The 14,803-nt window shown below is 44.1% G+C and overlaps 1 long non-coding RNA gene across 1 annotated transcript in view; it reads left to right on the top strand.

Annotated features, from left to right (window-relative positions):
* The window catches only part of LOC109287266, a 1,419-nt gene extending 536 nt beyond the window's left edge, over positions 1 to 883 (top strand). Inside the window, exon 3 of the long non-coding RNA XR_002094804.1 lies at positions 150 to 883. This is a non-coding gene — a long non-coding RNA (uncharacterized LOC109287266). The remainder of the gene's footprint in view (positions 1 to 149) is intronic.
* Positions 884 to 14,803: the final 13,920 nt, after the last annotated feature.

Raw genomic sequence — 14,803 nt, 5'->3', positions numbered from 1 at the left:
TTTTTTTTTTTTTTTTTTTTTTTTTTTTATGCATTCAAAATAGAATACACATGTGAAAGCATCAGAAATAAAGCTGCTTTTATTACTGCCTGAGCACGAAAAAAGTATAGAAACTGCTGCTGGAGGTTTTGTGTTGTATTTTTTTTCAGGGAGCAATTGTCATCCTGGCTATCAAATAGAAACCACAGCGCCTGAGTCAGATCTTCAACTGATGTACATCAGCAATGTCTCACTAATGGAGCTATCCCCTTTACTACAGCTGAAGTGGCCCTGATGCCGAAGTGGTTAAACCTCACTGACAGCAAGTTGTGGCTTAAACAACCCAAAATGATCTCCATTAAACACTTATTTCTGAAGGGGATGTTGCTGAAACCTGGGAAGGAGGCTTGCAAATGTTTAACACACTTGTCTGTAGCAGTGGGCTTTGTTTGAAACCAGATGCACGGAGATACTTAGCATTGCTACATGTGGCAGGAGAGAATGTGTGCCAAGGTTTGGTTCTCATCACACCCAGCCTTAAATTAGGAGTAACTTCATTAAGTCATTGGAATTACACTGGCATAAGTGAGATGAGAGGTCGGGCCAAACTGTATTATTACTTCCAATGGGATTAAAATAATGAGGAGCTAAAACATGTTAGAAGACTCGAGGGAGGAAAAATGGTAATACTACGTTCCCGGAAATGAAACTGGCATGGGAAAGGCCTGTGCTCTTCAGAATTTACAAAGGGGTTGTAACAATTGATCATCATGGAGCTGGGTTAAGAGCCAAAGCAGCCGTCTGTGAGTTTGAACGAGTCTCGGGCAGTTCTAATAAAAGGCAGAATGGGCCATGGGGGGGAAACAAATGAAAGAAAATAAGAGCTGGGCTGCAGGCCGGAATTCGCAAGTAATTGACTCTCGTAGAGCAAGACGCAGCTCGGTGTTCGGGGAGGCTGGGAGAGTCGAGATCTCTGTGCTCCAGTGCAAACCCACTGGCAACAACCAAATGACTGAGGGGGAGGTCAGCCGGTTAACAGTAGCAAGTGCAGTGCTAACTAGGGAGCTGCTAAAGGGGCCGTTTTGGCAAAAGCAAGGGATTCTCCCCCCTGCCCCAATGCGAGTGTTTTTATTTTTTAGGAATCCCAATTTTAGATTTTTGAAGTCAAGATTTCAACAGTTTAAGTAGAAATGAGAGATTTTTTTTTTCAAAACCATGCAGGTGTCTAACTTGCATTGAAAAGGGCCACATCCAGAAATGGACTTGGGCATGCAATATGGCAATTCAGGAGAATGTAATCCCAAACTCTCAGCCCTGAGACTCAGTTCCCTAGGTGTGGAAACTAGGGTGCAGCTTAACCTAACTCTGGAGGCATCTAACTTCCATAGAGGCCCCAGTTTATTCACTTTAAGGTTCCCCAAGTGCCTGCAGTTCAGCTTTTGGGCATGCCCAGAAGCTTCTCAGTCTTCGCAAGGCTGTACTGTTTGATCTCTGCTCATGCTTCAGCCTGGCCAAGAGCTAGAACCTGCCTATCTCCCCTCAGGTAGGTGTTCTTGGGCAATGGGCTAATGCATATTTGCAGAGTAAGTGCTCACAAAACCAGGAGTGACTGCTAGCTTCTTTTAAAACATGGCTGGAAGAGAAGGAGGTATAGCAGCACCTTTCTTTGAACGATAGCCTGGTGTTTGCAGCCCTCAGCCAGGAGGCGAGAGACTAGTTCAGTCTGTCTTCTTGCTGAAAAGATTCAAACTCGTGTCTCGCCCAAGAGTGCTCTAAGTGCTAACAGCTGCTCTGCGAGGATGGGGAAGCGCTCCATCTCTTGTGTTGGAAGTGTTCCTTAAGCCAGAGAAAGGCCAACACCTACCTGAACAGGTGAGGTAGGTGGAAGAAGTCTGATGTGGCTTAGGCATGCAATAGGAGTGACTCAGCCCTGCCTAGACTTTTAAGTAGAGACATGGCAAGCCCATTGAGTGCCTGAGGCAGAGGGCATGGGTGTGCGGTTATGCACTGAGGGGGTGAAGGGAATGGGTACGAAAGGAAGCCTTACCTTCCTGCTCCGACAGCAGCAGCCCTGTGGCAGGGCTCCCTGGGAACTGACCCTAGTGCCCACTTGGTTCCCCCCAGCAACACATGCATATTGGGTACAGGGTTATGCCTGCTCTGCCTGCAAAGCCTCCCTGGGAGGGGCAAGGGGAACACCATTCCCTCCGTCTTCCCCCTGCCAAGATAGACTACTTGGTGTAGCACTGCCCAGCCTGGCTGTTCTGTCTGGGCAGGGCACTGCAGGGCTGCCCCTGCTGTGGCAAAGACTCCAGGGGGTGCAATTCTGGCACCCATTCCTGATCAGTGCCCAGGGTGATGCCCTGCCTGTCCCACCATAGTTACACTAGTGCTTTTAAGTAGCTGGGGACCTTTACTGGCAAAAACTAAGGTGTTGAGAGATTTTTGACACCTCCAGAGTTAGCAGGCGGCTGAGGAGAAGGGTTTCCGTGTTATAACTTTTGAAGTTCGGTGCCCACGGTGGGACTTAGTGAGAGTTTTCAAAAAGGTTTGTACAAGGGACTTAGCTTCTTTGAAAATCAGACCCCATGGGCATGTCCTCACAAGTGGGAATGTGTGTTATCTCAGGGACAAAGAGGAGCAGTGGCACATGTGCCACTGCTGCTTGTCCCCCAGGAACACTGCTGCATGCACACGCTGGTGCACTGCAAGTTGCCCTGGGTGCGGTAGGGAAGGGTGGGGCCAGTACCTGGGGTCCTGGAGCCTCCCAGGGGTTCAGCGGCAGTGATCTACGAGTACAGAGCTTGCCCAGCAGCTGGAGCATGGCTTCAGTTTTGGGTGGCGCATGCTGCCACCATGTGTGCTGCCATGCTTTTCTCCCCCCCCCAAATTAGATCCTGGTATCTAATTTTGCCTCCATGCTGCAAATATGTAGCTCAGAGAACATATTCACATGCACTGTGTGCATTTTGTGGCACCTCAAAAGCCTTTGAGGTGCCGCAAAGTGCAAGTTCCCACTTCTGGGGAGGCAGCCATGGAGCACAACCCCACAGACATGCACATGTGTTTTGTGGTGCTGCAAACTCATCTATGGCTCTGCAAACCACATGCACTACACATTCTCCGCACTGCTAATTTGCAGCACAGTGGTTTTTTGAAACTGGGATCTCCTGGTGTCAAAAAAACCCATGCCAGAAAAAAGCATGGCAGCGCACATGGCAGCAGCCTACGCTGTCCAAAACTGGAGCCTGACCAGCCACAGCCATGCTCCAGCTGCCAGCCAGGCTCTGCATGCCCAGATTGCCACCACTGCAACCCCAAGAGACCCCAAGACTTCAGGTAAGGCTGCTGGGGTGAGCCCAGGTGCTGGCCCCAGCCTCCTCTACCCGACCAGGGGCAACTTGCTGCATGCCAGAGCATGCGTGTAGGGGCATTCCCTGGGGACAAGTAGTAGTAGTACTAATATGTGTTGCTGCTATTTGTCCCTGGGGAAACGCATGTTCTTGCTCATGGGGATATGCCCACGGGCCACGTCCAGATGAGCGCGGACATATGCCACATACTGCACATGCAGATGTTCCCTGTGCTGCTACTTTGCAGCTCAAGGGATTTTCTTGACCCCATGGGATCCCAGGGTCAAAAAAAACCATGCCAAAAAAAGCAGGGTGGCGCACATGGCAGCAGTGCGCACCACCCAAGACCGCAGCCTGGCAAGCCAGAGCCACACTTCAGCTGCTGGCCTGGCTCCCTACTGCAGAAGCGCCACAGCTGCAGTTCCCCGAGGGCCCCAGGACCTCAGGTAAGGCTGCTACCCCACCTGGGGTAACCTGCTACACACCACCTGAGCACACCTGGCATGGGTCTTCACCGGGGACAAATAGTGACACAAGGTATGCCACTGCTACTTGTCCCCGGGGAAACTCACCTTCTAACTCATGGGAATGCGGCCATGGAGTCTAATTTTCAGAGAAGCTGAATACTTATAGCTCCCAGGGACTTTAAATGGCACTGTGGATGGTGACCCCAGCTGTCTAAAACTGGACGCCCAATAGTCCAGACAGTTTGAGGCAAGGACTCCAACACACATGGATGTGGTACAAGTAAAAACCCCGGGGCTTTTGCAGAAAGATGGTATTGTAACAGTGAAAGACTTGGGACTGCACCCAAGAGAGTTGAAGAATACTTGCATTTTATGAAGTTACAAGAAGAGAATGATTGACAGATGGATTTACCAGAGATCACTGGAAAATAATTTGTTGACATAGTGACAAATGGGGCTGCAGGGACTAGTGAGAGAGGTCGATACTGTTGATTTTGATTTGTATTGATCGATGCCACTCGGCTGCCTCCTGGAAAGCAAATGTATCATCATTACAAAGTACCGACTGTGTAATAGGCCACATGATCCCTGCCCCACAGAGCTCACAATGTAACTTGATGCATAATCTAATGTGAAATTACAGGAAATCATAAACCCTGTGGCTGTCAGGAAGAGGAAAGACTATAGAAATTGAAGGGAAAAGGACTCCTGGAAGGGCATTAATTGTTTAGTATTAGTTCCTATTCTGAACTCATCACCGAGTATCATATGATGAGGTTCGGCTCAGTTTTGTTCTGTTAGATGTGAGAGGAGAAACAGATTAGACTTGACCTGAAGTAAATGCTGAAACAGATGATGAAAGAAATGAATTTTGAGGTGGCATTTGAGCTGGATCTTGTGGGAAAGACAAACTGGTCTGTTCTACTAACAGACGATATACATTTGAGCTTTAGTGTTGGGAGCACATGTAAACTCAAATGGGTTCGATAGCATTAAAAGGGCAAAAGGAAATCATTCCTGAGCAACATGACAATGACACCATTTTTCATGAGCCAGGTTGCCTGCCTGTCAAACCATGGTGGATCCTAATGCCCATCCAACTTTTAAAAGAAAAATTAGAAGGCAGGTTAACTGCATGGAGCACAACAGCAGAGTTGGGCATGTCCCACTGTGTCATATTGAGGTAATGCCTCTTCATCTTGGACAAAATCCCATGGAGGACTTGAGTACCTATAAGTTAAGTGCTGCAGTGCCCAGCTTCCAGATACTAGACCTCTCCCGTGGACGTTGGACTTCTGAGTGAGGTGTTCAGAATCCACTTGACTGGGTATGGATGGAGTGAAGCTCTCCAAAAATCACCCCACATGTAGAGCAGGTAATAGGGAGCCTCTAACATGCTGCCCCTCTCTGAAGCTTTGGCACCTGGCTCAGGGCTTCAGGGAGTCACCTCCATTCACTGGGCATCCACAGGCCATAATTCATTCCTGAGAGTAGGTGCCTCCGTTCATTCTTTCCAGGAATTGAGCAGGATTTATTCATTTCTTTTGAAAAAAGAGCCACCCGCTAGCTCAAAACAGATTATAGTCGGATGTTTAAAGCACCACTAAGAGTCTGAATCCTCTCCAGCTGACAGGAGACCTGAACTCACACTTCCCACATCTTGGGGCAAGGCTGTAATCACTAGAAACCATTGCTGCTTGCTCCTCTTGGGCCCCATTTGGAAAGAAAGCTAATGCAATTGCAATTGCTGTGACAGGTCTGTTCTGAGACAACCTGGTGGGTCAGGCCCCTTGAAAGGCACCAGTCCTTAGGCAGAGGAGTGCCTCCCTTCTGGTTTCCAATTAGTCCTGGGTGGGAGATTGAGGTGTGGACACTAGAGTGCTTTCAAGTCAGACAGCAGGGTACCACTTCAAGGGGATACAGCAACCAAACAGATGTTCTGGGGCTGCAACTTTGTAACTTGGGTGCCTCAGGTTCCACAGAGATATTTGCATCCAAAAAGCCATCAAATGCTAAATAAACCAAAACCCATTAGAGTTTGTCCCTTCCCACCCCCTGCCAAAAAAAAGAAAAGAAAAGAAAATGAGTGCACAAAGGTCTAATTAGGTATTTTTGCAGTGGCTCCCTAATCACCCCAAAGTCTGCTGCAGGCCATCCGAACACACAAGCAGCACATTCTTCTGAACATGAAGAGTTCGTAGTCTACAAATTTAGACAAGAGGAAATGAGACACAGTAACAAAAAGAGGCTAGAAATAAGAAGAGGAAATGGGCAAAGTTAAAGGTTAAAGAAGTTAAAGAACTGGACAGTTCCAAAGTTAAAGAAGTGGCCAGATTATGTAACCTCCCTACATCAATGTAAGTTACTTTAACCTGGTGTAGAGATACCTCAGTGAAAATCAGAGGTAAAATTACACCGGTGTAAATTACATTGGGGTAAGTGTTGTCTGTTCGCTTCCACCCCGGGGTAGTCTTTCTACGTGTATAGCCAGAACCAGAACACTAAAAGCTACTTGTCTATAGACCTGCCCAAAATCCAGTTTTGGGGTATGAAAGCTGACATAATTAATAAACTGAAGATAACTGAACAAAATTGCAACTGTTACATGGTCAGTAACCCAGAAAGGGAGACAGTATCTTCACTGAATTGAATCATTTCCAGATAAACAAATACTAGTTGAGCAGCATGGAAATTTGGTCCAAATTTGTACTATGTTTTCCCCTGCCTGATTTGGAACAGACAGTTGTATTGATACTCGTTAGGGCTGTGCGAAATTTCAGCAGCCATTTCATTTTGGAGGTGTTTTGGAGCCTGAAACACCGAATCCGAATCAAAACAGAAGGCTCAGAAACATCTCCAATGGTTTAACAATGCTGCTGGGGCTCTGGGGCCAGGCTGGAGGATCCCAGATGGTAGAACTACTTTCATTTTAGATCTGTTTTATTTTGCACAACAGTCACTGGTCATAAGCATGGTTGTTTTCTGTGCTGCAGGATGGCTGCAGCTAGGGGCAAACTGCAATGCACTGCCAGTCAGTCTGCCTCCCAGGCATGGCACTGGCCTTGGCACTGGTACCACACAAACTACCATTTATTTAGGCTCTTGTTTATTTTATTCTGTCCAACTCCTCCCTCTTGTTTCTCCTTGCTGTAACTTGTTTAATTGTATCTAACCTCTAGATTGCAAGCTGTTTGAGGCAGGGACCCACTTGTGAGAGATGCCTACCTTGTCTTTGGATGCAGTACAAATACAACCACGATAATTATTAGACTGTCTGGGATAAGCCCTGAAAAAACTTGTCTAAGCTAGAGGACTGAGGATCTTACTAATGCATATGGGGGAGCATTGCAGAGACTGTGGTGTGGGAAAATCTGCAGGAGAACTCTTGTCCCCCTCTATGATTGCACACACTTAGCCTATTCAGCAAGTCTTTAGGAAAATAACTAAGAGGATTTTCCCCTTCAGATTAAGTGATCTCCAATGATCTCACCCACGGCAAATCGGCAGGGGGGGTGGAGAATGAGGTTAACTACGTTTTTCCTAAAACAGGGGAAGAGAGGCACATTCATTTGAAAATCATCTGCTAAATTAACAAAGACATGAACGTGCATTAGGCTAAACCTATTTGGCTTATTAAAGGCTCCTCTCTCAGATCATTTCCTTCTGTGTGTGCCTCTTTATGTATTTTCTTTTTTACTTCAGAGACTTTTCTGTTTGTAATTTCCAAAGTTAAAAAAAAGGAGATTGTATCTTTTTAAGGGGCAACCCTCAGCTTTCAGCAGTAAGAAGTAGTATATACAATAGTCAGCCTAAGATCCTATATGAAGATCAAAGAGGAGACTGCATATAGTTAATATAATAATAGGCGATTATGACCATCTCAGTGAAAGAAAGTGAGAGTGATGATCTTTTACTTTTTGTTACAAAAACATTTATAGAAATATTTTGTGTCATAAAACTTTGTTTGAAGATATTTCACTTTCCTGGGAAAAAGGTTTAATTAAGTTCAATGAATTTGACTCTCATGGTTCATTACTTTGACTCCTACTGGTCTCACAAGGCTTTGGGATTAAGCTCTCTCTCTTTTTCTTTTAATTCTCTGCTAAAGCAAGTCTCCTATTTAACAAGCTGTATAGAATGAATGCAAAAAATTCAACAAAGAAATTTGTAGTACCTACTATGTTGACATCCAATAAAGAAGGAAAAGGAAATAAAATGCAGACTATTTTCAAGGAAAAACTAGTAGAATTTTTCTTTACATTACAGATTGTTTTCCCCCTAATAGCTTGAACTCTTATTAAATGAAGTTTTGGATTAGCAGAGAGGGAGGGAGGGAACTGCAGGCTCTTTTTTCCCATTTATGTAGGCACTTGTACTAGGATTTGTTTGTACTTGGGCTGGGCTTTTCAAATATGTTCCTAGTTTTTCTTACATTAAAATCAATGGGAATTTTACCACCGAAATCAATGGAAACAGAGCTAGCCCATTCCCAGGTGTTCTTGAAAATGTTACCTTTGGGAACCTACGAAAGCCTTTCCAACCCCATCGCTACTGCAGGGACTGGGTCTCTGTGCAGCCAGGGGTCTGCTGTGTATGTCTTATGGCAGGAGCTAGATCCATCTGAGTGAAGGATCTTTAGCTGTCCCGGGGTTCCTTCCATTTTCCACAGCATTCATTTTCAGGAAGCCTTTTTTGACACCTTCCTCCCCTCCCCCCCCCCAGCTTCATCCTTTGCTAACATCACACTACTCAATGTAATTTTGCTTCAAACTAAGGAAAAGAGAATAAATTTGTAATCAAACACTTCCCCTTCATTTTCGTACGCCTACAAAAAGAAGCTCTTTAGCTATTCAAGTGCACGTGAGCTCTTCTGTGCAGCCGCGCTTTTATTTAAAATTGATTTTAGCAAAAGGAGACTGATTGGAGCATTCTGTTCTCTACAGGAGTAACAACCAAAATCCAGGTATAACAATATTACATGTATGGTATTAATAGATATGTTCTTTAATATTTCAAGCCCCCAAAAGCTGTCATTATTGCTCAAAATTGTATGAATTTATAAAATTGAAAGATTTAAGGAAAAACATCAATATCAATAAGTGGGTTTTCTGGGGGGAGGAAGGAGGGGGTGGGTGATGTCTTTTTTTTCTTTTCTTTTGCTCCTGTCATGAGATTCACTGTAGTGTAAAATCAGCCAAAGCCTAGATCCTAATCATTCCTCTGTTAGTGTGCTGCTTGAAATAAAGGTGTGGATTTTGGAGTCTTTGACTTATTCTCTGCCTTCAGATATTTCTACTTAAAAAAATTCCATATATCTCTTGAAATCAATAACCAAGCTTCCATAGTCTTGAATGGAGCAATATTTGAATTGCGGGCATTGCTTGTATCAATGGTTTCCAGCCGATACTTTGGCTTACTAGATTCAATGTGGTAGATTTTCAATTGAAGCTGTGGCTTATAGACATGTAACAGTTTTGCTTCCAAGTAGCTCTGACTTTCATTCTTTAATTTGCAGACAAGGTTCTTTGGGTGAATCTGATATTTTTTATTAGACCAACTTAAATAGTTGGAAAAAATTTTCCTTAGCAAGCTTTCAGGTTTAAAAACCCTTTGTCAGGCTGAGGAAGCATCTGCAGTTGGTGTGTGCTCTTCCTGGTTGGAATGAATACTGGGGAGTCAGATGTCAGGCAGGTTATCAAGTGTCATAAATCCAATGTCTATATTTAGTCCATGATTTCATGTACCCAGGAGGTTGATGAAGTGAAGTTCGTAGGCTCGTCTGTGAAAAGTGTTTTGTAAATTCCCTTTGAGGATTAGAACGGAGAAATTGGAGACAGAGTGGTTTTCTTGTGAGAAGTGTGCCCCCACAAGTAATTGCTTATTGTTGTCTTTAATAGATTTCCGGTATGCATTCATTCTGGTGTGCAGTTGTTGTTTGGTTTCTCCTATGTATTTTCCATCAGGGCATTGGATGAGATGCATCACATTTCTGGAGGTGCAGCTGTAAGATCCGGGAATGCTCTGTTGTGGGGTGTTGTAATTGTGGGGGTGGTGGAGATGTGTTGGCAGGTTTTGCATTTCTTGTCCTGGTATGGTCTGGATCCATTTGGTGTGTTCTTGGCTGTAGGAAGTTTGCGTCTGGTGATGAGGTTAGCGAGGTTCGGGGCTTGTTTGAAGGCTAGGATGGGTGGTTCTGGGAGGATCTCTTTAAGAATAGGGTCTCCTTCTAGTATGGGTTGCAACTGTTTGAGGACTTTCCATATGAGGGAGGAGTGATATGTCATAATGGACAGTGTGCTATTCGTGGGGGTTTGTCTTCTGTACTGCAGCAATTCTTCATGTGGAATCTGGGTGGCTCTTTCAAATGTGTGATCTGTCTCTGAAGGAATGTCCTTGGGTGAAAGCCTGTCTAAAATGAGTGAGGTGGCAATCCCAGATAGTCTCTTCAATGCAGATTCAGTGGTATCTGAGGGCTTGGCTGGTTCTGTGCAGGTATGTATGTTGGTCTGTGGGTTTCTTGTATAGCGTGGCCAGTATTTTACCATTCTGGATACTGATCTTTGTGTCTAAAAAGGAGATGTTGGTGCTGGAGTATTCAAGAGCTAGTCGGATGGAGGGATGATAATTGGTGAATTTCTGATGGATCTCAATCAGCAATTGCAGGTTTTAATCCAAATGATGAAGATGTCATAGATGTATCTTAAGTGTAGCAAGGGTTTGGTGGTACAGTCCTTGAGGAATTCCTCTTCCAGGTGGCTCATAAAAAGGTTGGCATACTGTGGGGCCATTTTGGTGCCCATAGCTGTGCCCACGGTCTGGAGGCAGTGTTGGTTATTAAAAGTGAAATTGTTGTGTGTGAGGATGAAGTGTATAAAGTCAGTAATACCTTTGGGTCTCTACTCTGAGTTGTCATCTTGCTCACGTAGGTATGTAAGGCAGGCTTGGATGCCATCCTGATGTGGGATGTTGGTATATAAGCTGGTAACATCCATGGAGGCTAGGAGGGTGGTGCTGGGAATGTAGACTATGCTTTTAAGTTTCCATAGAAAGTCTATAATGTCTTGGACAAAACTCGCTCTTTGGGTGACAAGCAGCTTTAGCATTGAGTCGACGAAACCTGATATTTCCGCAGTTAGGGTTTCATGGTTGGATATGATAGATCTGCCAGGGTTTCCTTGTTTGTAGATTTTAGGGAGCAGGTAAAAGTTTCCTGGGTTAGGTAGTGGGGAGATCAAGTTCTGTAGTGTTTCTTGTAGTTCTGATGGAAACGATTTGATGGTATTTTTGAGTTTCAAGGTGGAAAGGGGAATAGGATCTTCTTGTAGTTCTTTGTAATACGTGGTGTCAGAGAGCTGTCTGTTGGCTTTCTTTATGTAGTCTTCATGGTTAAGTCTGCCTATATCCTTCGACCAACATGGCTACAACCTACACTCTTGATTCTTTGATTTGAATACTTAGATCTATTGTACTGTGGTACTGGTCAAATCCAATATGCGCTGATCCTGAGAGAAGGGCTCTGACTGGCTTCAGTGGCTTTGGAGTGAGCTTAAAAATAACACACATGTTTGAGTACAGAAATTGGGAACCAGGGCATTTTTTAACAAATCTGTCATTTTTCTTGGAAAATGCCAGGTTGTCAAAACTGAAACCTTTCACAGCAGCATACCAGTTCAACAAAACTTTCATTGGGAAAAGTTGCCTGGGTCCAGGATGGAATTTCTGGTCAAAAGAGAGAGAGAGACTGATCCCATAATGACAAATAGCTTGGTGATCACAACACCTAGATGGAGTGTGGGAAGATGGCAGAGCAAGAACTTAGACCTGGGTCTCTTGCTTCCTGCTCCAGTGCCCCAACCATCAGGCTATTTGCTACTGTGGGATGGAAGGTTTTTACTTTTTTTTTAGTTCCTTTATTCCCTTGTCATGAAAGACCTCCGTGGCATTTGATTTGGTTCTGATGCAGAACAGAACAATTTTTGAAATCCCCAAGTTTTAGACGACAGGAGCATCAGCTCTCTTTGGGAGACTTTGGAAGGTTGGAGAGAAATCTGCTCTGAGCTTCAACATAGCCCACACACTCATTCCCATCAGACACTCATTGACAAAGTCATATGCTTTCTTACCATGGCCACTGTTCTCTTCATTGCAACAACAGGGCCCAGTCCTCAGGTCTGTATCTGTTAAACTCTAACTCAGCCAGATTTGCACTGAATTTCAATATTTCTAATTTGGATCACCAGTCACGGACCAGACCCTGGTGTGCTCGATGCTGTACAAACCCGAAACAAAAATATAGTCCCTATTCCAAAGGCCTTACAATTGGAGTAATGAGAGTTTGGCTAAGTAAAGATGTAATGGCTGGCCTGTAATATGGTTGCAGCAGCAACATTAGAGATGTATACAGAGATATTTATAAGTGTACAATAATTAGTTTAAATGATAGGGCAGCTTTAAAAATGCCCCTGTCTCTCTTTTCAAGACATCTTTCTTTTATGATCCTTCCTTCTTGCTGCTCTACTAGTCCATCTGGTCATCTCCTATTTTTCTTAATGAAAACATTCTTATTTTCCCCTCTAATTTCTCTCAGAAAGTCTGTGTACTCTGTGTGTTGTTATCTTGAGCTTCAATCTAGGCCTGTTTGCTGTTCTTTTCTTGGCACTGCAAGTGGTCTGAGTGGTGGTTTCTCCTCTTGTGTGTTTATCAGCTTTCGCCAGTAATATTCCTGTGTTGGACCTTTTCATAGCAGGCTCCAATTGCCCTCTGTTTCAGCTGTGTGGTGTTTTGCTTTCCTATTCGGCAGTTTTATGTATTGTTTTGTCTTAGTATTTTACTTTATTGAAATGTGGACTTTTCCTCTGTTTCTGGACTGGATTGTTGATTTTTTTTTTAAGTTTCTTTTTTTTTTTATCAAATGAGAAAAACTATAAACAAGGAGGGAAAGCCCAAGACTTTACATTCCAGTCTTCTTTCTACCACAAGAAACCAAGAATTCCTTCTATTTAAGACAGTCACAGATTTTATCACTGTGACTGGTTTCCATTAGCTTTTTAAGTACAAAGACATTTACTAAAGTTGAAAGCTGTCTCTTACGTGATGACAGACTTTGCCTGTTTTAATATTTTTCCTGGTTAACTACCAAATCCTAAGTCTACCATGGTCTACAGCCAATATCCAGTCTTCACTGCTTCTCTGGCAGCAAATATGATGTAGCCAGAAAGATATAGTTCTAGGCTTTTATGAAACTGTAGTATCTTGCTTTTATGAAAACAACAATTTTTAAATGTACAAAGAAGTACTTCATCGAAGCCTTCTCAAAAGGCAGGAATACCAAAAATGTGCAAAGGTGAGGCCAACTTTGTTTTGCGGTATAGGGTCTTGTCTTTGCTAGAAAGCTGCTCCGAAGTTAGTAGAAAGTTACAGGATATAGGTAAAATGCTACATCCCCTCCCCTTCCTGCCAGGTACATCCATGTACACCAGCATAAATGGGTTTTATGCCAGTATCACTTACTCCTGCATTAGAAGGGGAAATAGGCCACAACAATAAGTAATAAGGCACCTTTATACTGGAATATTTACACCTACACTTGGTATAACTATTTTAATTTTTTTTTAAATTACCCCTCTAGCTGCCATGATTCTACCTGTTCAAAAATGTGTGTATGTTACCAGCTGAACCAAGCTAGGACGTAGCGGCATAACTGAGGATAGATGACCAAAGCAGCAGCCCCAGGCACTGCCTTTGCAGCCGGCCCATAAATTAGCTGTCACCATACCTGGTGCTGGACATACCACTACAGCCGGCAATGCAGCAGCTAGCACTGCCCTGAGTGCTGCAGCTGCTCAGGGCACAGAGCTGCCCTGTTACATCTCTGCCGGGACACAGCGATAAGAAGCGTGCTTTTATTTCTGCTAACTTGGATTTCCTCTGTCTCCTGCTAAAGCCAAGCAATCATCTGAGGTGGAATCAGGCACTTGGAACCAGCTTGTCAAGACGTGTTCCCATTAAGGCACTTGAATGACACGACCTGATTTTTTCAGTAGTGCTTAGTGTGCAGCAGCTCACTTTGGCTGCTTTATTCAGATGACTAACTGGCAGTGGAGATCTGGTGCCATGTCCTTGAAGAGCCTTCAGATATGCAGCTCACTCCTCGGGCTATTCTGATGTTTGTTTCAATCCCCAATCAGTTTGGTTCCATGATAAAGTCTGAGGGTCTATGAAGGTGTTTTGGTTTATTTGATCTTCAGGCTAAATCTTCTCTAAGCCCTGGGACAGTCCTTCCTAAGCCACATACTGTTATAGTGTATTAAGATCATGGCAACCACACCCTGACCATGTGGAAAAGTAACTTATGCAAGCAAAGGAGTCCTTTATCCCATAGAGCTTATTCATTTGAGTAGTTGAGGAAAGAACTCCTTTTGCTGGTAGAAAGCTGTATCCCCACTGGGGAGCATTGCTAGTATAATAAAGTCATTGTGGTCTAGATCAGTGGTGCTCAATCCTTTCTCCTCATGGGCCAGATGAGCAGTGCCTCATCCATCCGCAGGCCAGATCCAGCTGGTGGTCCTGATCCAGCACCTGGGGCAGGTGCAGTGGGCATCATCAGGCCACATGAAGGGGTTTGGAAAGAGGGTTAAGTGTCAGTTCTGACACAACTGGTATATGGCACATATATGTATATCCATAAGGAGCTCAGTAAGAGAGTAAGACTACCCAAAAAGGCCACTAAACAGGTGTCAAACAATGACAAATTTCAGTCACTAGCCAGCTAGGTTAGATGTAAACAGATAGCCGAGAGGGAAAAAATTCCTCCCACATGGGATTTATTGGCAGTATAGATTTTTTTTTTAAGTTTCCTGGAAAAGAACTATTACCAGGGATGTTCTCACTCAGTCTTTTTTACTAGGGCTGTGCAAAGCTTTGGTTGCTGATTGCAATTCAAAGGAGATTCGGCAGCCGAATCTCCAAACACGGATCAAATTGGGGGACCAATAAAAAGGTCCA

The sequence above is a fragment of the Gavialis gangeticus genome, unplaced genomic scaffold (genome assembly GCF_001723915.1).
Source record: "Gavialis gangeticus isolate Ggan-Ray unplaced genomic scaffold, GavGan_comp1, whole genome shotgun sequence".
Lineage (NCBI taxonomy): Eukaryota > Metazoa > Chordata > Crocodylia > Gavialidae > Gavialis > Gavialis gangeticus.
This window is presented reverse-complemented; position numbering and strand designations above follow the sequence as displayed.